Here is a 25,055-nt window from a genome sequence, read left to right on the forward strand (position 1 = left end):
ACTTCAGCTCAGGTCACGATCTCACACTCTGTGAGTTCGAGCCCCGCGTCGGGCTCTGTGCTGACGGCTCAGAGCCTGGAGCCTGCTTCGGATTCTGTGTCTCCCCCTCTCTCTGCCCCTCCCCTGCTCATGCTCTGTCTCTCTCCGTCTCAAAAATACATTAAAAAACATTAAAAAAAAAAAAAACTTAAAAAAAAATAAAATGAGTACTTCTGGAGGCAGAGTTTAATCCTTTCCATCTTCTTTCAGGGCATGGTTACTGTTTTGTTGGACTTACGCCCTAAAACTCTTCAGCAGGGAGGGCAACATTTTTTTTTGAAGATTTTATTTTGTTTTATTTTATTTTATTTATTTATTTTTTATTTTAAGTTTTTATTGAAATTCCAGTTAAACACACAGTGCAATATCAGTTTCAAGTGTCCAATAGAGTGATTCAACACTTGCATCCATCACAAGTGCACCCCTTCACCCCCATCACCTATTTAACCCATCCCCCCACCCACCTCCCCTCTGGTACTCGCCAGTTTGTTCTCTGTAGTTAAGAGTCTGTTTCTTGGTTTGCCTCTCTCTCTTCTTATCCCCCTTTGCTCGTTTGTTTTCTTAAATCCCACATATGAGTGAAATCATATGGCGTTTGTCCTTCTCTGGCAAGATGTGAAGATGTTATTGTTAAGTCCTCTCTACACCCACCGTGAGGCTCGAACTTACAACCCTGAGATCAAGAGTCGAGAGCTCCCCCGACTGAGCCAGCCAGGTGCCCCAGGGAGGGCCACTTTTAAGTCCGCCCCCAGAGGCAGAGCCTTCTGAAGAGATACCAATTGTATGTAGCTGCAAAGTAAGGTGACCACAAATTTGGGGCAAAGAGTCCCGCGTGAACTGTAGCATTCGACAGTTTGAAGAAACTTTAATTATGTGATGGATTGCCCAGGCGACACTGGAAGAAAACAAGCCTGAGTGGGACCAGCAGGCTGCTCTGCGGGGGGACCTGTGGGTGTCCTACACCCACACCTGCGGGACCTACAGTCCCGCACCTGGTGTCCGGACGGCTGACCAAGCACCGCCACCCGGGTCCCAGCCGAGCCCTCTCTCTGCCCGGGGCAGTCACACGGCACCTCCACCCTTTGGACACTTTCCACCTGGTGCCTTTATATTTTCTTCAAATACTACCTTAAGGCAATAGGCTGTTTACATCCCACAGTCACAAGTTTGCATGCCTTTTTCCCTGCAGCCAATAATGCCCTCAATTTTACGATAAAAGAATTATTGAAAAATTTTCAAGCTGGCTCTTAGAGCCAACTGCAGTGACCCGGGGGCCCCAGCAGTGGGGGTGTGCCCTGCCGGGTCACAAGGGGATCCCAGCAGCACACGTGTGAGCAGAGACTCAACGCCTCCAGCCGCCTCGAACCCCTGGCTGGGCCCAGTCCCCCGGTCCCCGGTGCACCCTGCGAGTGCACTCAGACGCTGCCTCCTGACTTTGAAGTCAGGGTTTCACTCTCTTGACGAATACTCATTGCTGAAGGCTACCCTTGCTACTAAAATAACTTTCCATGAAATACTCTTGACTGTAAATGCCCTTATATTATAAGAAATGCTCGTGTTTGTGTGTGGTTACATCTTGTGTAACTGACTCCACCAGGTTTTCGAGGTGAAAATTGCTCGTTTCTGTCATTTCCAAAACCTGACATTCTTTCACTATAATGTGGCAATTTCTCAGTTCTTTAAACTATTTTTTTCTTTAAGTTCTCATGAATTGGCGGTTCCTGTTTTTCTGAACTGCTTGTCAAAGCCACGGTTGTGTCAGGCTCACAGTCGCCCTTGTTCAATAACTAGGAAACACGGCGAAAAGTCCCCACGGAAAGTGTGACTTCCCTGCCCTCGGGAGCCTCCCTGCTTGCTCCGTAAGTTGTCACTTGGAGGGATGCGTGTGAACATTGGTGGAAGGGAAAGGACTGGGAAGAGACAACGCGGGTGAAAGTTCCGATTGCTGGTTGCTGGTGGGGGAGGTCCTCGGAGTGAGGTTAGACCGACCTCCGCTCACGTGGATTCCGTGGCCGGGAAGCCGGCCCTGCCTGGGGACACGTCGTACGGCCCACCAGAGCATGGATCCCGTCACCTATGAAGATGTTGTGGCTCTTTCTTCTTCTCCCCCCACCCCACCCACCGCCCCCTTTTTAAAAAGCTCACGTAAAGACCAAATTCCGCTTTGGGACCTCCGCGTTTTTGCAGTTCAGGAAAAGTTAAAACAAAGTGAGACCGTCCTAGTTGTTTAGATAAAGCAGGACCGCCCGGGAACAGGCTGGGCTGGACCTGGGGTGGAAACCGGCTCCCAGCAGCCTCCTTCCGCATCTGGAAGCATGTGCACCGTTTTAGTTTCTTTGAGCTGCTGTAACAAACTACCATAAACTCAAACCACAGAAATGCGTCCAGTAGTTCGGCCGGCAAGAAGCCCGAGCCCTGGCAGGGCCAACACTCCCGCTGAAGGCGCCAGGGAGAGAATCGGACCCCAGCCTCCCTCCCAGCTTCCCTGGTTTATGGCAGAACCACTGCAGTCTCTACCTGACATCCTCCGCGTGTGCCCGTCTGTGTCCAAATGTCCCCCTCTTGTAAGGACACCACCCATGTTGGAAAAGGGGCCACCCTCCTCCACGATGAGCTCATCTTTAATTATGTCTACAATGACACCATTTCCAAATAAGGTCTCATTCTGAGTTACTCGGGGCCGGTGGGGGGGCGGGGTGGGCGGTGGGTAGGGCTTCAACATGTGAATTTCGGGGAGACACGATTCAGCCCGTAACACACACAGAGGCCTTGAATGATGACTCACAGAGTCTGGATCTCTACTCACAGTCTCTGCTATTTCTCCTGCCAGTGTTTCCCCCCAAACTCTCTCCCCTGAAAATAAATTGCTTTCTTAAAAACACATGTGCTTTCTTTTCTGTCAGTGTCGATGTCTACCCTAAGAGTTAAATTAAAGGTTGTTAAAAGTGTAGAATTCCATACAGCTCAAAAACGCTGCTGCCGGTGGAGACGGTGCTGGTCAGGATGTGCCTCTCAAGGAGGCTACTGGCCAGCCAGTCCTCCGAAAGAAGCGGGGCCGCCCAGACAGGGGCCCAAGGCTGTCTGTCACGCCTCAGTGCGGACGTCCGGCCCCCCTGGGCTCTGTGCTGTCTTCTGTCTTTCCACCCCGTGGGTGCCCTGAGAGTAAAATCCAGGAAGCCTCCTGGGCCCAGGAGCTGCCGTGAGAAACCAGCTGTGGCTGGGCGGCTGGCCGTCTGGCCTGAACTCTGGCTCCCCACCTTGTTAGCTAAGTGACCACAGGCCCAGCTTCCTCCCTGAAAAATGGAGATCATCACTGAGGGTTACTCCGTGACACTTGGAATAGTGCCTGGCCCAGAGAAGGCGCTGTGAAACGTCAGCCGTGGCCACTTGGGTGCCTCATGGCGTAGTGAGAACACACGCTGTCACTGGTGAGGGGGGAGGGGAGGGAATTGTTTAAAAGAATTCTGAGATGGATTTTTTTTTTTTCAGCTCTCAATCTCCATCATCTCCTCTGTGTCTTTTATAAATACAATTTGGTGCCAGGCTGACTGTGGGGACCCGGGACCCTCATGGAACACAGGGCGGCCAAGTCACCACTCACTTTTGGCCCTTGGCTAGTTGCCAGATGGCCACCCCGGGGAATGGGGTCCCAGGCCATTAGAGCGCATCTCAGAGCGCCCACGATGGCCCTCCCCGCTCTGGCCCCCTGGGGCTTTGCTAGGGACAGGAGCTCGAACACAGTGCCTTCCCTGCGTGCCCGCCTGTCACTCGAATGCCCGGACAAGCGCATGCCTCCCCTCAGGACACTGGAGACGGGGAAGCGTAGCCACCCCACTAGCTCTGAAATTCAGCAGCCCCAAATGCAGGGAACATACAACCTGGTGTTCTCAAGAACCCAAGAGTAGTTCAACAGTAAAAACGATTGTGCTAGTTTTTATGGAAAGTAGGAAAGAAAAGAAAAAGATTCATTCAACTACTTGCTTGCATTTGCAGAAAGAAACTCCGGACAGGTAAACAACAAAGAGAAGGGTTTCAGAGGAGAGGTCAATGGCAACTGAGTAGGAGAAGTGGGGCGAGGGCGCTTTTCACCAGACCCCTTCTTAATTACTTTCACTTTTGAACCTTATTCAAGAAATTAATTAAAGCTGGAAACTCTATTCCCTAGTCACTTTTGCGGATTAAAAAAGACATCCATATGACTCAAGAAGAACCAGCTGAAAGTCGGTGTCATCTTCGATGAGGGCCCTTTTCCAGGTGAGTCCCTCAAGGTGCCCCTGGCGGGAGGGTGCCCCCCACGACTAATCACCGAGTTGCCAGCAAGATTCCTTGAGGTCGTGCAAGAGCTGCTCAGGTTCCAAAAAAAAAAAAAAGTCGTCCTCCATTTTGGGAAGGACTTATTTGAACCATCCGCAAAGGCTTTAATCTGGATGCGGTCCTGGGAAATAGAATGCCGCACAAGGCCCGACATCTGGCCCGCTGAGAGGTTCGTGGTGTTTTGGGGGAGGCTGGTGGGCTCTGGCTCTGCCTTGAGCTGTGCACCCTGAAACTCTCAAGAACTTCAGTCTGCTCGTCTGCAATATGGGCGAATAGTTGCCAGCCCTCGTGGGATGGATATGGGGGTTGAACAAGATAATGGGTAGAAAGCAGCCAGCATACACGGGGCCTATGGGAGCCGCTCCATAAATACTCGTTTCTCCATCCCCTGCTGCTGCCAGGAGGCCCTTTCAAAAGCGAATTGATTTACTACCTACGGTTTAGGCCGCACGGTTAATCTCCCCTAAGTCCTGCACAAGATATAAATTAAAACCTCCAACATGAGAACCAGGGGGCCCCCCTTTTCTACCAGCAGAGCACCGAGTAACTGTAATGATCTTTGGAATCTGTTGGCTCAGAAAGTTCTGGAACTCTCTCTTTCCTGAAACTTGGAGAACAACGTCCGTTTGAATAAGAAGTCCGTCTCTTGCCACTGGCCCTTCGTGTTCACAGAGTGGTAGAAATGAGAGTTGGAAGATTCCAATAATTCTGGCAACCAGAGGGCAAGGGGAGGGGGGGGCGTGAGCTGAGGGGGGCAGCACTTCCTAAAGACAGTGTGATCTGGCCTCTCTCGAGTGATTGCTTCCATTCTGTCCAAGTGCCCCTGGTGACGGACTCAGTCAGTGAACACAGAGCACGTGATACCCACTTTGGGAAGGTGAGACAGTGACTGGGTGGCTCACTTTCTCACCCGGAGCATTCTGGTTTGCAGTCACCTCTTGTGCTGCTGGGTGGCAGTCTGTATTCATTCTGCGTCTCTCCTCTCCCCTCCCCAGAGCAGGCACTTCTGGGGACTTCAAAAGGACCGCCACACAGAGACAGCCACCCATGTGTCAGGCCGGGCTCAGTGGCCTAGCTGAAAGGCATATCTCACACATATCTGGAATCGAATGCATCCAACCCTCAACCCCTGAGGATGTGACTATGCATAACCAACTCAAGCAACAATCCCCCAACAACTGAGCGTTTAAATGTTCTAGATTTAACTGCTGGTAAACTGCTGGTATCCAACAGCAGACCCCAGGGTTAGCTGTCCTCGCCAAAACCTGCCAGGATTTGAGGAGGGGGGAGGAGGGAACGAGACAGAAAGAGGTAAGGCTACCCATCAGGAGAAGTCTGGCTGAGTGTCTAAATTATCAGTACCTGCCCCTTTTGTCACCGGGGTCCCATCACACATTTGATTATATGACGTGTTTCGCCATCTATCGTCAGCATCGGTGAAACCTTGCACAGCAAGGTGAGCTGTCCGTGAGGTGCCCCAGAATGGCAACCTTGAAGACAGTCGCTAGTGGAGGGCCGCCCTTCTCTGCTCTTGGTCTACACGGATCCAAACAGTCTTCTGGTGCAGACGTAAGAGAAACACCTCTCTAACTTGCAGATGACGTCAAGCCTCACATTTCATGTTAGAGACTATATGGGCCAATTCTAGAAGATTCAACCAAGGATAATGTAAAGTTCTACTTGGGCTAAAAAACAAATTAAGAGACCAACAAAGAAGTCAGTACCCAAGTGCAAAAGGAGGGAGATGTGGCTTTGCACAAGCCCCACACAAAGAGGCAGGGAGGCAAGCCGACTACAAGTGCAGTGTGGGGGCTGATGGATGGGTTGGCCCCAAACCTCAGCCTAGCATCCAGGACAAGGCGGGTCGTTGTACTCATCTGAGGGCGGGACGCCAAACACTGCCGTCCATGACCAGAAGGGCAGCACGGGGTCAAGGTTGCCGAACACCTCAGCACACACATTCAGGAACCTCGGAAAGAAGGGAGAGCTTGAACACAGCGGTGACAGCCACGCAGCTGGAAGGGCTCATCGTGGAAGAAGCCGGGGCTCGTGGTATTATTCAGCTGTTTCTGAGACAGAATAATTGCTCAGTGAATGTTACCGAATGTGCTGAATTAGGACCATAATTATGACCACGGATATGACCGAACGGCTTCAGGGGGGCAGAGGGAGGTCCAAAATGTGGAAATACCAGAAAACAAGCTTTGGATTATTTATGGAATATCTTCTCAGTGGGTGCTTTGCTGGGATGGGCTGGGCTGTCTCCGGAAGGAAAGAAGGGGTTTTAGTATAGATTAAATGGCCCCTCTTGGGGCTCACATAGAGGGACTGCTGTGGTGAGCAGCGCCCTTTGACTCTGGAGAACTCCTGATGAACAGTGAAGAGTGTCTTGTTAATGATGGTGGCTCCAAGTTGGGTTGTTGAGCACTCGCCATGGTGGGTCACCTCACCACCCTCCACAGACCATCAGAGACGCTTGGTGACTCACTTGTGGTCACACAGCTAGCCAGGGGGAGCCAGGGACCTACCCTAGCTGCCCTATCCATGCAGAGAAAACAAAGCAACACAAAAATGCACAAACTGACTCCTTTCAGATCTTCACTCAAATGGAGGGACCCTTCGAGGGACCCTCAGAGACCCCCCCCATACATGAGGGGCCTGTGGCCTACACCACCTGCACCTGCCTCCAGCAGCCCTTCCAGCAACCACATTTGCTCATCCCCTGCCTCCATAGGTCTCAATACACACTCGATGAGTACTGAAGGCCTGGACAATCGAATCAGTCTCCCGAGTTCTAAGATAATACAGCTCATGCTGCCCGGGGCCTGGAGAAAATGAAACATGGAGGCAGGATGATGGGATTCCCCGGATGCCCAAGTTGGAGTGGATGGGCCACTGCTGGGTGGAGATCCGGGGCCCAGAGAAAGGTGTCTCTGGTCAGGAACAAACAGCAAAAAGGCAGCAATTCCAACAACAACAGCTCCTGCTGTAACACCTACTGTGGGCAGCACTTTGCTAAGACTTCTTCAGGCACTGACCCCTTTCATCCTCACAACAGCCCTCTGTGGCAGTGACTCCTATATTCCCATTTCACAGGTTAAGAGACTGAGACTGGCAGGCATGGGCGCTGGGCAGCGAGAAGCTGGCGGAGCTGAGCTGGCTTCATCCGGGTGGCTCGTGGCCGCCCCACTGACAGATGGTCCGTGGAATAGAACACACAGCACCGTGCCTGGGGGAGTGGCCGGAAGCAAAGTCCTGGAATTTGGGGGTGACTTCAGGGGCACCGTGGGGGAGCATCATTTTGCTGTGCTGTGATGCTGCAGTGGAACAGGGCAGAGGGGAGGAGGGGCACGGGCCTGGGGCCTGAGTGTGCGATCTTCCGCCCATTCACCGTATCTCCCGGCTGCTTGTGTGTTTCCTGTCTGTCGTGGCTGAATATGGGCTAATCCTTCTCCCTTAAAAAGCCGAAAGAGTCAAAAGACACGTCTTGGGGACTTGTAGAACGACAGTGACAGGAACCAAGCCTGAGGCTTCCCTTAGGCCACTCTGGTCAGTCCCTGGAACAGCTCCACGCAGACAAAAATGAGGATGCGTCTCCCCAGACAGGAATGTGCAGGGTCAAGTACCACAAGCCGGGACCGTCTGTCGTGTGGGCCTCAGGTGAGGCCTGAAGAAACCATCAACACAACCGGCAGAAATGCTCTAGAAAACAGGTGCCCAACCTGGGCTACCTGCTGGGCAGGTCATTCTTCTGGGCCACTGGAGACCTTGAAGGCCCAACTCAGGTTTTATGCCCAGAAGGGGGGGACAAGGCTTGCCCTAGTGGCACTGGTGGCCCCCTACCTGCCTGGCCCATAGTTCCTGGCCCAGAAGCTCTCCACCTCGCTGAGGACTGACTGAGAGCCAGACTCAACTTCACCCCTTCACACCAGTACCACATCCGTCCTCAGGGCGATGGCCCATCTTTCAAAGCTGCCCAGATCAGGAAAACATGCTCTAGATTTGGGCTTTCCGATATGGCAGCCACTAGCCACATGTGGCCATTTGGGCATTGAAATCTGAAACTAATCAAAATAAAATAGAAGTTTAGGTCCAACTCCTCAGTCGCATTGGCCCCTTTGCAAGTGCTCAGTAGCCGCACGTGGTGGCTTGTGGCTACATGTGAACACTGATCTAGAACATTCCATCATCACAGGAAGTTCGGTTGGACAGTGCTGTTCCCTGGTCCTTCGAGGGTGCCCTGCCATCACTGTTCTTTCTTACCAACCCCCACCCCCACACCAAGATGGGGGGCTCCAAGTGACGAGAGGCCCAGCAGCAGTTAGCGGACAGGATGAGGCATGTGAAGGGGGCCCCCCACCGGATACTCCTCAGCTGCACGGGCTGGGAGCTCACAGCATGGTCAGGAAAGCAGGGGCACGTTTCCAGAAAGGGCCCAAATTCAGGGACAGACAACCGGGTCGTGCGGGCCCCTCCAGCTGGAGCGGGGGCCCCCAACCAACTCCGCAGCCCCACAGGTGCTGGGTCTTAGGTGTCGAGTGGGAATCGTGGTGACCACCTTGGATCGCAGATTGCCCCGCTCTGGTTTTCTGGCATCTCACAGCCCTGAGGCTGTGTGAGGATGCCAGGAGCACTGGGACAGAGATCCCCAAGAATGACCAAATCTGAATGTGCCCTCAGCCAGGTTGAGGGGGTAACGTAGCAGCAGCATGAGGGCAAAGCAGATCTGATATAATGTAGAGACTTCAGGAATAAGGGAGTGTTAGATTTTTGATATCTTAGCCCTGTAGACCGAAATTCCTCCCACTGAACAGGACAACTGGACACGCAGAGCAATTATAGGGGAGATGAGGGACGATGGGAAAGGTGGCACAGGAAGGGCATATCTATCTGCTCTGAAAATCCTCAGTATCATTTCCAGAGGCGACAGGAGTGTCGTGGCCGCTGAGGCTCATCAAGACCCCAGGAGAAGCCGGGCGCACCTGCCGTCTGCAGAGAGGCTGCTCGGGGCCACCCGCCATCCAGAGGCGCCCCTCCAGGGACCAGCCCCCATGCTCCCTTCTCTGGAGGCCCTCCTGTGGTTGCCCTCTGCCCTCCCGGGGCCACCCTCTGCATAATACTCTTGCAAATCAAATGTTTCCGTTTATTTCAAAATCAGAAGAAAAACCTGAACATAGTGAATATGAATACATAACAATGAATCCCGTTTGCATGACATTTATCTTTACACCAAGACGGTCATCGTATGTTCTCACATGAGGAAGGGGCCACTAAAGTCCATAACCCGGGGATGCAGCCCTGAGTCCTTCCTCGTTCCTTATTCCAGAGGCATAAAAGACAGCTCCATACAAAGGGAACTGGCACCCCACAGACCCTCCTGGTTGACCTACAGATTGAATTTCAGCAGTGATTTCTCATACCTCCCTCTGCATCATGCAGGTAAACCCACTCCAAAAATAGTTACATCTCCAGGCAAAGCCCTGTGACTATCTGCCTGCTCTGCCGTCGTTAGCACTGGCTTGCTTTCTCCAAGTTGTCTTCTGACTTCAAGGAGGCTGCTGGAGGTCCAGCCATCACCTCTGCATTCCACACAGGAGGACGGAGGGAAGTGGGGGACAAAACGTTAAGCCTCGTAGATGCCAGGCTCCTTTAAGGAGCTTTCCTAAAATCCCCACTACCCACCGCAGCCTGTGTGTTTCATTGGCCAGTCCATCTGTCTGTCTGTAAAGGAGCTGGAGGAGGAAAATGGAGGCACGGAGTAAGGCTCCGGGACGGTGCCAAGCAAAACACAGGAGGGGACTTGGTCCGAGGTAGAATTAAGCAGACGCCCCTTACCGAAAAATCCATCTTGTTCTCAGGCATCCTCGTGGCCCTGGTTGTGCCACCAGATAACGGGGTCGTGTGGAGCAGAGGGTGTGACAGGCTCACCTTCTCTGGCCTTCGCGCAGGTTGAATTATGTGAATACACTGCGCGTCCTTGGAACCGAAACTTTTCTACTTGGGCCATTCTGCTCTTTGCTGGACCGCTGCCGAAGCTTTGAAGCCCAGTCTGGATGAAGCCCCGTCTGTATCCTCAGGGCTGGAAGGGCGTGGTCCTGACTCAGGAGCTGACTCTGGAAAAGCTGGCTGCGAGGGAGGGGGTGAGTCATGAACCCAGACATAGCTGAGATTCCTGGTGTGTGCTCTGTGGGGGAAAGAACGCTCAGCTTGGACTGAGTTCCCTCCAGGCAGGAGGTGCTGCGGGACGTGAGGGCGCCCCACCTCCCTGCGCCCTTCCGCTGGGGCACTGACAGCAGCCTGACATTATTGGGCTCCTGTCTATTTCACCAGAAAGACAAATGGGAAAGACCTGGTCTGCCCGCCTCACCTCCGCATCCCTGGGTCAAAGAACCGGACTGCTGGGTTCAAAGCCAAGCTCCATTCCTTACTAACGGTGTAATTTTGCCATCACCCCTAACCCTTCCGTGTCCCAGATTCCTCGTCTGCTTGATGGGGACAATAATGGTGATCTGCCACACACAGGTCTGTGTGAACTGAAGTAAGGTCATATTTGCAAAGCATCCAGAACAGCACCCGGCACCGAGCAAGCACTCAGGAAACAAAGCAGTGTTCGAATTATCTTTATTTTATTGGGGAAATGGTAAATATTTGCTAATGGAGGCATGAAAAGAAATCTTATGTGACTCTAATACAAAAAGCAAGCGGTTTCTGTCCCGTTGAATGCCCCGCTCCAAGTTGTTCGGGGCTCTTGAAGCCAGTCTCCTCCTGATAGTTCTGATGAGCCCGATGTGGTTATTTCACAAAGTAGACCCTGGTCCCAGAGGAGCTAAATGCCGTAAAGCATAAATCTAGCTGTCTTCTGGCGCACTCTGTTGTGGAGACTGCTTGTTGTCTGTCCTATATCCATTCTCCTTTACTTCCTGTGTTGTCAACAACCCTTACGTTGTCAGGGGCAGCAATGGTCCCAATTAAAAAGCTATATTCCTCTGGCTGCCGTACAGAAACAGTGGCCAATAAAAGATGTAGGCAGAAATGGTTAGTTGGGGATTCTGGGAAAGCTCTTTAAAGGAGCCTGATGTCTAGAATGCTTAGCTTTTTATCCCTCCACTTTCCTCTTTCCTCCTATGTGGAACGCAGAGGCGATGGCTGGAGCTCCAGCAGCCATATTAAAACCAAGTGATAACTTTGAGGAAGGAAGTCGATGCTAATGATAACAGAAAAGAGAGATGAATGAACTAGCTGCCCGTTGACCATCACCCGGAGCAGCCTGCTTCCAATCTTTTTCTGTCTGAGAGAAAGCAAGCTTGACACTTGCTGGAGCCACTGTTATTTTGTAAAGATTTCCTTTATATCTGTCTACATTGGTAGAAACCCATGCATCCCTCTCACACTCTATGAAAGATTTGTCCAGGGAGAACAGCTAAAGTGATACATTTCTGCCATTGCCAAAAATTCCAATATTATAAGTATGATAAATTTTTGAAAGGACAGCATGGAGGGAAAGGCTAAAAGCCTCTGGGCTTTTAAAAGCCCTCAGTTGCAGGGTAATCAATCCTAAATGCAAAAGTTAAGCAGGAGAACCGCAATGGATAAGATTTGCCATCACCATTAGCTTTTTTGATTATAAAAAATGCAATAAAACCAGATGGTTATTGTTTTTCTTCTTCTTCTTCTTTTTTTTTTTTTTTTAATCAGAGGAGTCATCAAGCCTCCCAACCTCTCCTCCTTCCGGTGGACCCAACTTCCTTCTGATCCTCTGTTGGCTTCTCCCTGCCTGAGCTCTGTGGTCTAACCAGAACCCTCTTGAAGTTGTGAGGAACCCAAGCTCTGCCCCAAATCACTGGGCCCGGCACACGACTCACACGACTCCCCTGCCACCACGCTGTGAACAAAAAGGGGCTTCTGGATTTTGGCACAGGTAACCGCTGTGGGAGAAAACCACCCACAAAGTGGTACCGTTTCTAACTGAGACAGCCATGCTCAGCAGCCAAAGCCTAAACTCTCAGAAAAGAGATGTCTGAAGCACCCGATGCCTGACTTTGCAATACCAGAGAGGGCTGATTGAGCAAGGCGACCCATGTGGTCCCTTCTCTCGGACCCTGAAGAATGAGCGTAAAGATTTGGCTTCTGGGGCACCGCGTGATCTTGGATATCTTCAGAAATGGCAAGGAAAGGCCATATTATGCTCACCCTGGTTTTAGTTTTAAGTGTACCTTACTTAATGTTTTCAATATGAGTCACCTCCATATATTGCGATGATTTTCAAATCACCAGAGGTTGCCTGCAGCTCATTTTAGACAGGAAGCATGAGGACAGCATCCAGCTGCTTCCACCCTGGAAGCAGGTCTGAGGCCAGTGGTCCTGGATTTTCTGGCCTGCGGCCCCAGTCTGCTGGATTACAGACAGCGCCCTCTTGGCCCCCTGCGTCTCCTGACTCTCCTCTCCTGATGGAGGCGAAGACCGCCCCCCCCACCCCCGCCCCCATCAGCCACGCACATCTTGAAGCAGCCACTCCGTCTGATACACCTGCCTGGGACTCCCGTACCTGGAATAGGTTGAGCAACTGGCCATCCTTCCTGTCCTCCAGGGTGGGTACGTGTGCGCGTTGGGGGCAGGGGGTTAAAGGAAATGCACAGAAAGTTACTACCATGTGGTTGGGCTGAAGGAAGGGGGAGCTGCTCTCATTGCGAGGATGTTACCGATAAAAACGACGGTGGTCATAGCAGTGAGGATAGTGACAACATCTAGAACCCCGGGTTTTCCTGGAGAGACCCCTGAAGCACCCTCCGTTTACCAAATCAATAAAGGTCTTACAAATCAGAGCAGGACACAGATGAGATCTCACTCCAGGAGCATGAAAACCAATTCTTTATGGCTACCCCCAGGGCCCGGGGCCCAGGTAGACGTAGAAAGGTGTCTGAGCGCAGGTCTGAATCAGTGGATATGTACTTAGCAGCTGCCGAGTCCCCTTGTAACTTGCGTGCTAAGCATCACCGATCTTTCCAAGGCCCCAAGAGGCTGGTCGTCTCATTAACCCCATTTCACAAATGAGGATGGTGAGACCCCAAGAAGTTCAGCAGCTTGTCCAGCGTGAGGGTGAGCTCTCCGTACATCAACGGCTAGCGGGGACACCCGTCAGGGACCGTGAAAACCTCCTGGAGGGAGGTAACCAGAGCCCAGGCTGGGGTGCTGCCGAAGGGTGCGGGGTGGTCGACAGGGCCGGCCAGCGATAGGCCAGTCTCTAAGCTGAGGGAGCCATGGCCAGAGGGCACTGGGCAATTTCCAAATATCATCAAATTGTCAGCATTTTCTTTTTGCAGTAGGTGTCCTTTTAAAATAGATCTGCCCAGTTTCTATCTTTCTTTTCTTACTTTCTTTTCTTACTCCCTGCCTGCACCCTCACTTAGAATCAGCATCTTTTGGTAGTTGGAAAATATGACAAAGCAGCAAATCGTATTAATGAACGCTCTGTTTTCAGACCTGCCCGTGGCCTTATTTCTGGCCTTTTTTACATGACTCTCCTGATTATCAGAGTGATCATATCAGTTCACCACAGGCTTATATCTCCTTCCCAACAGCGTTTATCCAGGAGGATTAAGACACGGGAGCCGGTGATAAACACCCGTCTGATACCTGGCATGTTCTCTGAAATGGGGACAAGAGAAAGTGCCAGTGTGGACAAACCACTGAGGCACGGCCTAGGGCATTTCACCTTTTTGGGCTCTGCTCTCCATGAAGATGGCATTTCTCTGAGCACTTACAGAGATTACTCATCGAGAGAGACAGAGTGGGCTGGGATCCCACCTCGGAAATCCCTGGTGTGTGCCTTGCTGAGGTCCTGAGTTTCGAGACTCTCAGCCTTGCCACCGAGGACACTGAAATCATGGGATCTTGCCTGGAAAAGTCACTGCTCAGGGGCCACAAGCCCAGATACCTCCAGAGTCCAGGTAAGGAGGGAAGCCAGTAGAGCTAACATCGATGGGGCTCCTTCTGTGTCCAGGCCCTATTGGAAGCAAGCACTGGACAGATGCTACCTCTCTGAGCCCTCCCAGCAGCCTCTGAATATCATGGTCCAGAAGCCCAAGGCTTCCAAGCCAAGGCCATCAGAGCCTTGCCATGTTAGGGTTCACAGGGCCTGCGATCTAACCAATAGGGGGTCTCACCAGAGTCAGCTGAATACAAAGACCCAATCCTGGGCGGGCGAACAGGATTTGTTGGGGGGCGGGGGTGGGCTCACACAGGACTGCATTTGGCCTTTGAGCCGCCCACCTGCAACCCCAGTTATTAAAAAATTTTGTGTTCCTTAACACAGTTCTCAGTTTACAGATAAAAAGAGTATGATGCAAGGGAGATTTTCTTCCTCGGAATCCTACTCTCTGATTTTAAGGTGACGCGCCCTTCCTTCCCCCCGCTATGTGTCACCTGCAGAATGCCAGCTTTGAAGCTCAAGCAGGGACCCGCTCCCTGCGCCACTCGGTCCCCCCGCAAGTGTGATGTCACGCGACAACAGAGGCAGCTTTTAACCCTGGGCTGTCCCAGCCCTTCACAAGCTCTGGATTTTTAACTTAACAAATTGTATGCTCAACCAGTTCTGTCAAGGCAGACCCTGAAAAAGATCATCCAAAGGGGAGGGTCTCCACACAGGGACCTGTTAGCAAAGGGGCCTCACAGGGGCACAAGGAAGGGCTGGGACTAAAGCTGGGAGGGGGTGGGGGTCACAGAACTGGGAACGCACCCAAAGCCGATTCTAACCACAGACCAAACAGCCCAAACGTCCTGGAGGGGCCAGCCAGCCACCGTGCTGTGCCCGGGGGCAGATCGCATGTGCTCTTTGAGGTGCTCCAATTTTAGCAATTGGTGCTGACTCATTATTAACCCAGAAAGCCCACACACTCAAATGACCCTACTGAAAAAGCTCCCTGCCATCCCCTGCTTACTGATGTGCAGTTTTTTTAAGCAAATTCAAAAAATGTTTATCACAAGGTATTTATGACATTTTAACCGTTTCATTTACAGTAACTAGAATGACATTTAAAAAAAAAAAAAGTTTCCTGTAGTTTCCTTGACTGTAAGGCTCAGTCTCATCAGAATAGTAACAGGCTGAGAAACGCATATCAAGGTCGTATCAGGCCTCAAGGGCTCAACTACCCAATCCTCACCCACTGCCCCAGGCGCCCCAGGCGCCCCAGGCCCCCAGGCCCCCCAGGCCCCCAGCCCACCAGCCCCCAGCCCCCAGCACATTTTCTTTCTGATTTTACCACAGTTAGTGATATTCAGTCACGAGCAAAAGGAAAAGGCATAAACTACGTTCCCAGAATCAGTCATATACCCATAGAGAGGGAAGCCAGAAATCTGCCTCTCTATCGTATTTCTTGCACTAGAAACTGGGCGGCTCAGATCATGCAGCCAGAAATGTCTCAGGGGGCTGTCTTCCTTCACCTCGGAGAAGCACAAGCTGGCCCAGCCTCGGCAGCCCTGGGTTAACACAGGTTCACCCACCTCTATCTCTGAACTTCCCTAGGGCTCCAGAGGGGAGTCTGGAACAGCTGATTTTCCAACCAAGCATTACAGTCTGTTTCAAGACAGCATAACATGCGACGAATAGCTACACGCTCCCAATTAATGACGGAGACAAGCAGCCTAAAATACAGTCGTCCTGGGCGTGGGGGCAGAAGAAGCAACTTTTCTAAAATTATGGATCCTTGAAGTCTCGAATGCGGTGTCCCTTCCAAGAGGGCAGTGCTTTAACCCAGCCGAGCCTCTGAGGCAGACTATAGAAATGATTGTAAAAATGACAGAAACCTACTCACCGGGGAGAAGCAGCTGGCTCCACCTTCCCAGGGCCCCGGGGCCGTGAAGAACTTAAGCCCACACTGGCTCAGGCACAGCCGGCCTGGAATATCAGTGCGCAACTTAGAAAGCTTCTAGCATGCAGTCACTGGCTTCCCTCCATTCCCAATGGTGTCCCCATGACTGAGACCAAAGAGGAAAAAAAAAGGGGGGGGGGGAGAGAGAGAGAGGGGAGAGAGAGAGAGAAAAAAAAAAAAAAAAAAAAAAAAGAAGAAAAAGAAAAAGAAAAAAAAAAGGGCGCACACCTCAGTCTTCATTCTCATTGGAACAAGATGACTCACGCTGACTCACAGCCACCACTTCCTCTCCGACATTCTCTTCATACTTGCGAGCTGGGCTGGTCCCGTTCCCAGGGTCTCTGCAGGCCTTCCTGGAAGAACAGCCTCCTGCCCCTGGCAAAGTGACCCAAACGCTGACCTCACATGGAGCACCCCCCCCCCCCGTCCCCCACCCCCTCGCCAGCACGGGGGCGGGAGCGCCGACCCAGGGGAAATGCTTTTTATTTAGGAGATTTGAGCCACAGGAAAAATAAAATGCACGAATCTCATGTGCATTTGAATTTCAAATACACGCTGCAACGTTGTCCTGGGTTGCACGGCCCAAAGGAACCTCTTCCTCTTTTTCAGGGCATTTCAGGGAAGGGAGAAGAAAGGAATATTGTCTTACTCTTTTAAGGAGGTTGGGTTTACTTCACCCTGGCAAGACTGACCTCAGTGCATGTTTCCTTCTGCAGATCTTCCTCTGACATAGCAGATCATGGGATCTCAAATCGTGATCTCCCCCAAGCTGTTTATCAGGAGGGTGTGTGTTCTGCTTTTCGGATTAAGGGACTCACCAAACCTTTTCTATCCATCTTGCAGACTTCCAGCGTTCGCCAGACGCGAATATGAAAACCCCAAGAAATGAAAGGAAGGTGTAACAATCAACTTTTCAAAAGCTGTTGAGGAACGTTAACACGCAGGAGCAGAGAGTAGCCTCTGCCCCCCACCCCCCAGTTTTCTTTGGGATGATACTGGGCATGGGGCAGTCTTCCACAGCTTCCTGCATTTTTAAATTATGAAAGACTAAGAGGGGAGCAAGACCATGTGATATTCAGCAGCCTCCTGAGAAGCCAAGACATGCGGCCATGATTGCTTTAGGACGACCGTGGCTTCTAGAAGGCGACACACACAAGACCGTGCGTGAACACCGATGCTCTTAAACCCTTTTTGACCTAGTGCCTCCTGCTGTGTAGGCCACACTCTGATACCCCTAAGGGATATAGAGAAACTAAGGAAATGGCGTTTTGTGAGGGGGCAAAAGACCCAGGCCAGCCGCATCTGTGAGCAGTGTGGACCTCATCCTGGCGGGGTCAGAAGATCTACTTTCCATTTACAGCTAGATTCGTCTTAGGGAAAACATAAGTTCTATATCTCAGGTGCTTTTAACAGGAAAAGTAGGGCATTTTCTATCGGACAGGACCAAGTGCTTCGACTTCCCCATGAACGTTGTAGTGTGCCAGCTGGTCAAATATTCTCATTTCTTGTGGGGTTTTGTCTGTCTGTTTGTTTTTGTTTTTTTCAGGAGAACGGAAAACCTGCTAGTTTCCATTGCAGTGATTTCCTTAGCGGAGAAGGGGGAACAAGGATGGGGCAGCAGACTCACGAACAGCCTAAAGATGTGGCTTCAGCAGCATCGTGTGTCATCCCCAAGGGACATATCTTAGCCAGCGGGGGCCCAGCAGCCCCATGGGAAGTCCACCCTGATGCCAGGAGTCTGCGGGGGCTATCGAAGCAGGGGTTATGGGTTATAAAAAGCCAGACTTTATTTTATTTATGAAGACTTGGATTAAGTCGACTCATTAATCCCTGGGAGAGAACTAAAAAATATATGAATTTTTTAAAAATCGCCAGGAATGAATGAAAGAAATTTGAAATGGTTCGGAGAAACGTAGGTCCCTGCATAGCAGGGACATCCTCCTGCCTAGCAGCGGGACCTTCCACAGTAACAGTGTTAACAATGAGCCTTCTGGAATATTCCAGGTCAAAGCCTCAGACTTGAAGCTGGGCCTCCTCCCAGAGGACAGTTTGAGCCCTCCCTCACTGTGGAAGGTCACTGGGACTGTGTCCTCCCTATGTAGTATTTTGCTGAATAATCCTATGAATGTTATCTCTAAATTCCTGATTGTACTTCCATCCAGAGCTCTTCTCGTTTGGGCTGGGAAGTAGGGAGAGGGTATTAGTGTGAGAAGGAGGAGGCCACTCCCAACACATTCACAAATAAAGCATTCATTAAGGCATATCGGTAGCACTGCTTCCCATCGTTGTGAATCTGGAATGTTCTAGAGTGGATTCTCTTTCAGCTGGCTGATTTCTGCATCTTCCACCAGAAAGGAAACAATGATGACCCTCTGGATAGGGCTGCATGGAAACACGATTTAAACATCTACATGCTCTTTCGCCAATGAAAATAGCACGGTGAAAATTTAGGTTTCAGTGAATTAGGAAAATAATCAAGTTTCGCTCCTAAAGTACGCAGACTGAGGACATGTTGTAGGGTTCTTATAGATGCCGATGGCTCACGTTGAAGAGTGTTTGTTACGTGCCAGTCACTCTCCTACACATGCACAGATATGACCGCCTCTGATCCTCAAAATAGCCCTATGAGTAAAATCATCCCCACTTTCTAGCAAAGAAACCAAGGCACAGAGAGAGCCAGAAGGCTGCCCAAGGTTGCAGAGCCCAGATACGTACCCAGGCTGCCTGGTGTCAGAGCCCCCATTCTTAACCACCAGACCAACATGAATTCCCACAAGGAACTTTTTAAAAAGCCTTTGTGCCCACGTCTCCTCACATCATGGTACATTCTCCCAGATTCTGCAGGTGTAACGTAGACGTTTTTCCTATTCATTTGAGAAGTAAATCAAAATCCTAGCCTTGGAGTGAACGATCCCTTACAACAGTAAGAGTTCTCACTAATGGAAAAAACTGGTTAGAATTGCCCACCGGCACGTCCCAAGAAGTATACAAAGCTGCCCATGATGCCAATGCCTGTACAGACAGTACTTCTCCTAATAGGGGACACGAGGTCATTGAGGAATGTCCCTAATGGTCTTTCTGTCACTCGAGCAAACGGGTCTCCCCACCACCCTCTTGCCTGGAAGAAGATCCATCCCTTTGTTGTAAACCCAGCACTGTCCTTCCCCTGCGCTCTATCCTTACTACTTTTCTAGGATTTTGTTAATAATCAAATACAGGTATTTTCCCTCCAACATCCTGAACCTTTTCCTGTCTGTGGGCCTCAACACAGGCTCCAGTCACTTCCATCTCCCAAATGCTTTCCCTGCCTTTGACCTCATGGAGTAGACCCCATGGATGCCCCATTCATCCTATCCCTCCCCCGTTAGTAGCAGCCTTGACACTTGGTTGGGACTGACTCCACCCCCATACCCAGGGCAGAGTTTGGATTGGGCTAAACAAAACAAGGGAATGTCACCCCTTGTCACTGTGACTGGTTCCAGGATAGGCTCCCAAGCTTATGTCAGCTAGGGCCTGGCTACTTCTAATCACACTGATGGGGTCAGGGGTACCCAAGTGGAGCAAAGCCCATGACTGTGGCCTTTGCCATATGACAGGGAAGAATGAACAGAACATAAGAGTCTCATTCTCACTCTTAAGTCTCAAAAGTTTAGGACAGGGTATTATAAATAAAGAAAAAACACGATATGGAAAAATGAGTGAAGTCAGGCAACAATATATGGTTGTGCAGGTTGTACACTGTACAACCCCCGAGAACAAATTTACGATGTACACAATCACACATGTGAAAGGATACCTCCCCAACACCATGTTAGGATCCCACAGCCTGGGAGGTAAAGAGAACGGGGGAGAAAAAATAAAGAGAAGGGTCTGCATCCTGTTCCCCCACAGGGGGCTGGGTCCAGAGAAGCATTACCCCTCACCCCACGGCAGTCCAAGGACTCTGAGAGTAAAGGGAAACCTGCAGTTGGAATGGTGAGGGGTAAGAGTTTCATTGGCAGTGTTTCCTGGTGGCACTTGAACTTGGTGGTGCATCGTAAGTTAGATGGGATGCGGTCTGCAACACCATGAGAGTGCATGAGTTCACCAGAGGAACGAGTGTGGGAAAAGGAAGCAAAAACTGAGCCCGGGGGCCCTGCAGCTTTAGCAGATCGTGTGGTGAAAGGAGCCAGCAGAGAAGGGATGGTGGGGGAAGATGGGGGGCAGGGGCCAGCCAGGTGGGAGGGAGGCCAGGAGAGTGTAGCACCTGAGGAGGCAAGCGGAGACGGAGCTTTAAGAGGAGAGAGTGACCACCTGTGTAAGCACTGCTGTGAGATCATGGAGGTGGCAGCTGGAGAGCATCATGGATTTGGTAAGCAAGGTCTGTGTTGGGAGGAGCAGGCGAAGATCTGAATAGAGACAGGAGAGAAGAGGGGGGAGAGAAGTGGAAGAGAGTGAGAAGAGACACCGCTTTCTGGGACTGGCTGTGACTGGAGAAGGAAATAGGGTCCAGGGAAATGTCCTTTTTGGCTAAAAGAGATAACAACTTATTGGGATACTTAACTGATAGAAATGACTTACTAGAAAGGGAAAAGAACTGATGATGCAGTAGGAAGGACCAGACCTGCTCCTCAAGGGGAGGGCTTGGCCCCGGGGGAGCCCTCCACAGCAGCCGACATTGACCAGGCGAGGAGGGGCCCACACACGCCATGTTCCGTATGCTCTGGTACATTTCGTCATTCGTAGTAAAAGAAAAGTGACATCAATTTTTTACATTTAATGCCAAGTAGTACACGACTGTAGTCCTTCTACTAAAAACCTTAAATCATTGCAGGTTAAACTAAAAGTCCCCTTTGATGAGGAGGTGGCATTTTTCACTAAGGTAATGAGGATGCCTTTCGAGGGATGTAGGAGGCAGGATTTCGGGAAGTGGAGAAGAGGCATGCGTTCGTAAGAAAGGGAGAAAAATACTAGAGAAAAATGTCCGTGGTGGCACAGGTTGGAAGGGGAATCAAGTCTAGCTTCCCCAAGAGGAGGTTGGTGTGAAAATATTGTTGAGATGGATCATGCCTCGCTGCGGGGCTGGATTGACGCCAGGGGGATGAGTCCCTCTCTGCACCGAAAGAGAGGGGGAGGCCAGCTGTGCTGAGGCCTGGGTGCAAGGCCTCCTGGGCTCTGCTGACACAGGACTTGAAATGCAGAGGTACCACCCTCCTTCAAAATACCCCCAACACACACACACACACACACACACACACACACACACACACTTGAGATCCTTCCAAGTTGTGCAGATCAATATTTATTCCTTTATTTATACGTGCTATTCCATTGTATGGGTATACCTTAGGTTGTTTATCCATTCACCTGTTGAGAGATATTCTGGGCTATGACAAATAAAGCTGCTGTGAACATTTGCATACAGGTTTTTGCATGGACACAAATTCTCATTTCTCTATGGTAAATACTCAGCGGTGGAATTGCTGGTTCATATGGTAACTGTTTGCATGTCTTAATGAGAAACTGACAAATTGTCTCCCAGAGTAGCCATTCTGGGAAATTTTGCATTTCCACCGATGCATGCATGAATTGTTTCTCATCCTTCCCAGCACAGCTATTGTCAGTATTTTTTGTGTTAGCTGTTCCAATGGGTGTGTAATGGGATCTCCTCGTGGCTTTAATTTGCATTTCCCTGATGCCTAATGATGTTGGGCATCTTTTTGTGTGCTCATTTGCCATCTGTGTATCTTTTTTTGGTGAAGGGTCTGTCCAAATCTTTGCCTGCTTTTTAATTGAATTGTCTCTTTTCTAACTGTTGACTTTACAGTTTCCTTTATACATTTGGATGCAAGTCTTCAAATCAGATGTATGATTTGCAAAGATTTTCTCCAGGCTGTGGTTTGTCTTTTCATCCTCTTCAATAATACTTTTACAGAACAAAAGACCCTTCATTTGAATGAGGTCCAATTGATTGATTTCTTTCTTTTATGGATTGTGCTTTTGGTCTCATATCTAAGAAAATTTTTCCTGGCCTTAAGTCTAGGTAATAACTATTTTTCTCCTGTTTTGTTCTAAAAGTTTTAGTATTATACATTTTATATTTAGATCTATGATCAATTTTAAGTTAATTTTTTTTTACAAGGTACAAAGTTTAGATCGAGGTTTTTGGGTTTTTTTGTTTTTTGTTTTTTGTTTTTTGTTTTTTGTTTGGCCTGGATGTCCAATTGTTCCAACACCATTTGTTGAAAAGAAACAATCCTTCCTCCATCGAATTACTTTTGAAAGTTTGTAGAATATCAGTTGGCCTTATTTGTGTGCTTCTGTATTTGGACTCTCTGTCCTGTTCCATTGATCTATGTGTCCATCTCTTCCCCAATACCACACAGTCTTGATTACTGTAGCTATGTGATAAGCCTTAAAATCAGGTAATGTAATTCCTCCACCTTTATTCTTCTTTCTCAAAATTCTCTTAGCTATTCTTGTTTCTTTCTATATAACTTTCAGAATCAGGTCCTCTGTATCTACAAAATATCCTGCTGGGATTTTGAAAGGAATTGCATGAAACCTATACATCATCAATTTGGGGAGAATTAGCATCCTTATAATGTTGAGTCTTTCAATCTATGAACATGGTATGTCTCTCCATTTGTTCAGGTATCTGTGTATAGTCTTTATAGCTTGGTATCTCCTCTATACAAAGTAGAAATTATCATCCCTACAGAGTGTGGGTTTGGTCCTTTCATTGCCTTCAATAATTGAAGAATCCTATAAGTCCTATTTTATAGATAGCTACCAAGACTTGATGCCCTCACCTTATTAGTCTTAAGATTTGGGTGCTGACCATGGACTAAAGCAGATAAGCCACCACTCACGCCCATCCTCCCTTCTTTAAGGAACTCATGAAGCATTGTATGCTCAGTAAGCCACGTGTTATGTCCTAATGTCTCCAGTGTGCTAATCATCCTCCTGTTCCTGACCATTCTTCTCTCTCCTCCCCTCTGCCTCTTCTCTGGACTATTTGCCAAGATTCTTAGTCCAGATTTCCCCCTTTTTCTCTCAGTAAGAGACTCCACTCTCCCAGCCCATGGAGCCATTCTCCTGAGCTGACATAGGCAGTTGTCAGTCACGTCTCCGAGTCCCCACAGGCACTGCCAGCACCTCCACGCTCCCAGTCAAGGAAATGGAAGCCCTAGCCTTTCCTGTCTGTCACCCTCTCCATCTTCCTTATGTCTACCTAACAGCATGCTAATAGGCTTTCCAAACATAAATGAAGAAAACAAGCCCTGACTTGTAGCGTTTCCTGACTTCTCTGACGCAAACTCTCTCTCCAGTGTTAATTTCATGCTACCAGCATGATGTCACTGAAAGTTAGTTGGGAACAAAGGCACAAATTAGTTCTTTCAAGCTGGGGCAAGCCAGCATACCGCTGCACCCATCCATCGCCAAACCTCCTGAAGGTCCTTGTCCCTGGAGTTTTTCATACAGTAACTAACTGGCCACCTGTTCAGGGTCCTCAAGGAGCACTTATTTCTGCATTTGTAAAGGGTTAGGTTAGATCAGTTGGTCTTAACTTTGGGTGCACGGAGACCCCTTTGAGAGTCTGATAAAAGCTACAGATGGCTCTCCAGAAAGAGCAGTAAAATGTACACCGTGCAACACTTTGTACACAAAGACTATTTGTGCTAATCCTGGACTCCTCAGGCATCCAGGCATGTCAGGGGCGAAATCCCTGGACCCGATAATCTCAAAGGTATACTCCACTCTAAACCTGATGGTTGGCATTGATTCACACCATGGCGCATGGTGACATCTGACAAATTAGGAGATAAGAGGTGCAAAAAGAATACAGATTCTCAAGTTTACCTCTACGTCTCATGTGAGTTAAAATACGAAGGAACCGGGGCGCCTGGGTGGCTTGGTCGGTTAAGCATCCGACTTCGGCTCAGGTCATGATCTCACGGTCCGTGAGTTCGAGCCCCGCATCGGGCTCTGTGCTGACGGCTCAGAGCCTGGAGCCTGTTTCCGATTCTGTGTCTCCCTCTCTCTCTGCTCCTCCCCTGTTCATGCTCTGTCTCTCTCTGTCACAAAAATGAATAAACGTTAAAAAAAAAAATTAAAAAAAAAATACGAAGGAACCTCAGAATTGAGGATGTGGTGGCTGATGGCAGGGCCAACAACCTTGCAGACGCCAGCCATCCAAGAAACAGCAGCCTAAGTGCAGTGCAGAGGGCTACTTCTGAATGCCAGCCAGGAGCTCTGGCCACGGGGAGCTAGAGCTCTGACTCTTGGTCTCTACTGCAGGGAGCATGGGCACACTGGACCTTTCCAGGGAGGCAGAGTTCAGGCTGATGTATAGAGTAGTGGCTGCCCTCCTCAGACACAGGCACTCATCTCTTGGAAACATCAGCTCAAATAAATCATATTCTCATCTCTCTGATTCTTTCACTTGGAACAAGATGTGCTTCTTTCTGCCAGCACCACTGCAGGAGGTCAGAGCTAGGAGCTTTATCACACAACTGCTCAAGGTCAATCCCGGCACCTCATCTTCTACCCCCCAAAAGGACCCATCGTAGACTTAAACTGACGACATCAGTGCTGTTTAGGGATCCCTAGCACTGTCAGGTGGTAAAAAAGAAAAAGGAAAACTAAGCACTTGATATGGCTTTTCTAGGAGTTTTTCTGATGCAAATAATTTGTGAGCAAAGATTGCAATTTGGACCAGTCAGTGTTTGCACAGTGATGTTATTCTCGTTCCTGGTTATTCAGGCCCACACTAATCTGAGGGTTTCTGGGAAGGGACCCCTGTTTCTCTTCTGGATGCCCCCTTCTTGTTAACTGGCTGTACGCATATTTCCC

The 25,055-nt window shown here is 49.8% G+C and overlaps 3 long non-coding RNA genes across 3 annotated transcripts in view; 1 reads left to right on the forward strand and 2 right to left on the reverse strand.

The window, feature by feature from the left end:
- The window catches only part of LOC121044436 (uncharacterized), a 69,755-nt gene extending 53,368 nt beyond the window's left edge, over positions 1-16,387 (reverse strand). The window contains exon 1 of the long non-coding RNA XR_005797309.1: positions 16,164-16,387. This is a non-coding gene — a long non-coding RNA (uncharacterized LOC121044436). The remainder of the gene's footprint in view (positions 1-16,163) is intronic.
- The window catches only part of LOC121044439 (uncharacterized), a 124,045-nt gene extending 106,971 nt beyond the window's left edge, over positions 1-17,074 (reverse strand). The window contains exons 1-2 of the long non-coding RNA XR_005797313.1: positions 16,870-17,074; positions 16,449-16,595 (exon numbers count right to left, since the gene is read on the reverse strand). This is a non-coding gene — a long non-coding RNA (uncharacterized LOC121044439). The remainder of the gene's footprint in view (positions 1-16,448; positions 16,596-16,869) is intronic.
- Positions 12,123-17,785, forward strand: LOC121044438 (uncharacterized). Its single transcript, XR_005797312.1, has 2 exons — positions 12,123-14,300; positions 17,064-17,785. It is a non-coding gene; the product is annotated as an uncharacterized LOC121044438 (long non-coding RNA).
- Positions 17,786-25,055: the final 7,270 nt, after the last annotated feature.

The sequence above is a fragment of the Herpailurus yagouaroundi genome, unplaced genomic scaffold (genome assembly GCF_014898765.1).
Source record: "Herpailurus yagouaroundi ecotype Mexico unplaced genomic scaffold, PumYag 188, whole genome shotgun sequence".
Lineage (NCBI taxonomy): Eukaryota > Metazoa > Chordata > Mammalia > Carnivora > Felidae > Herpailurus > Herpailurus yagouaroundi.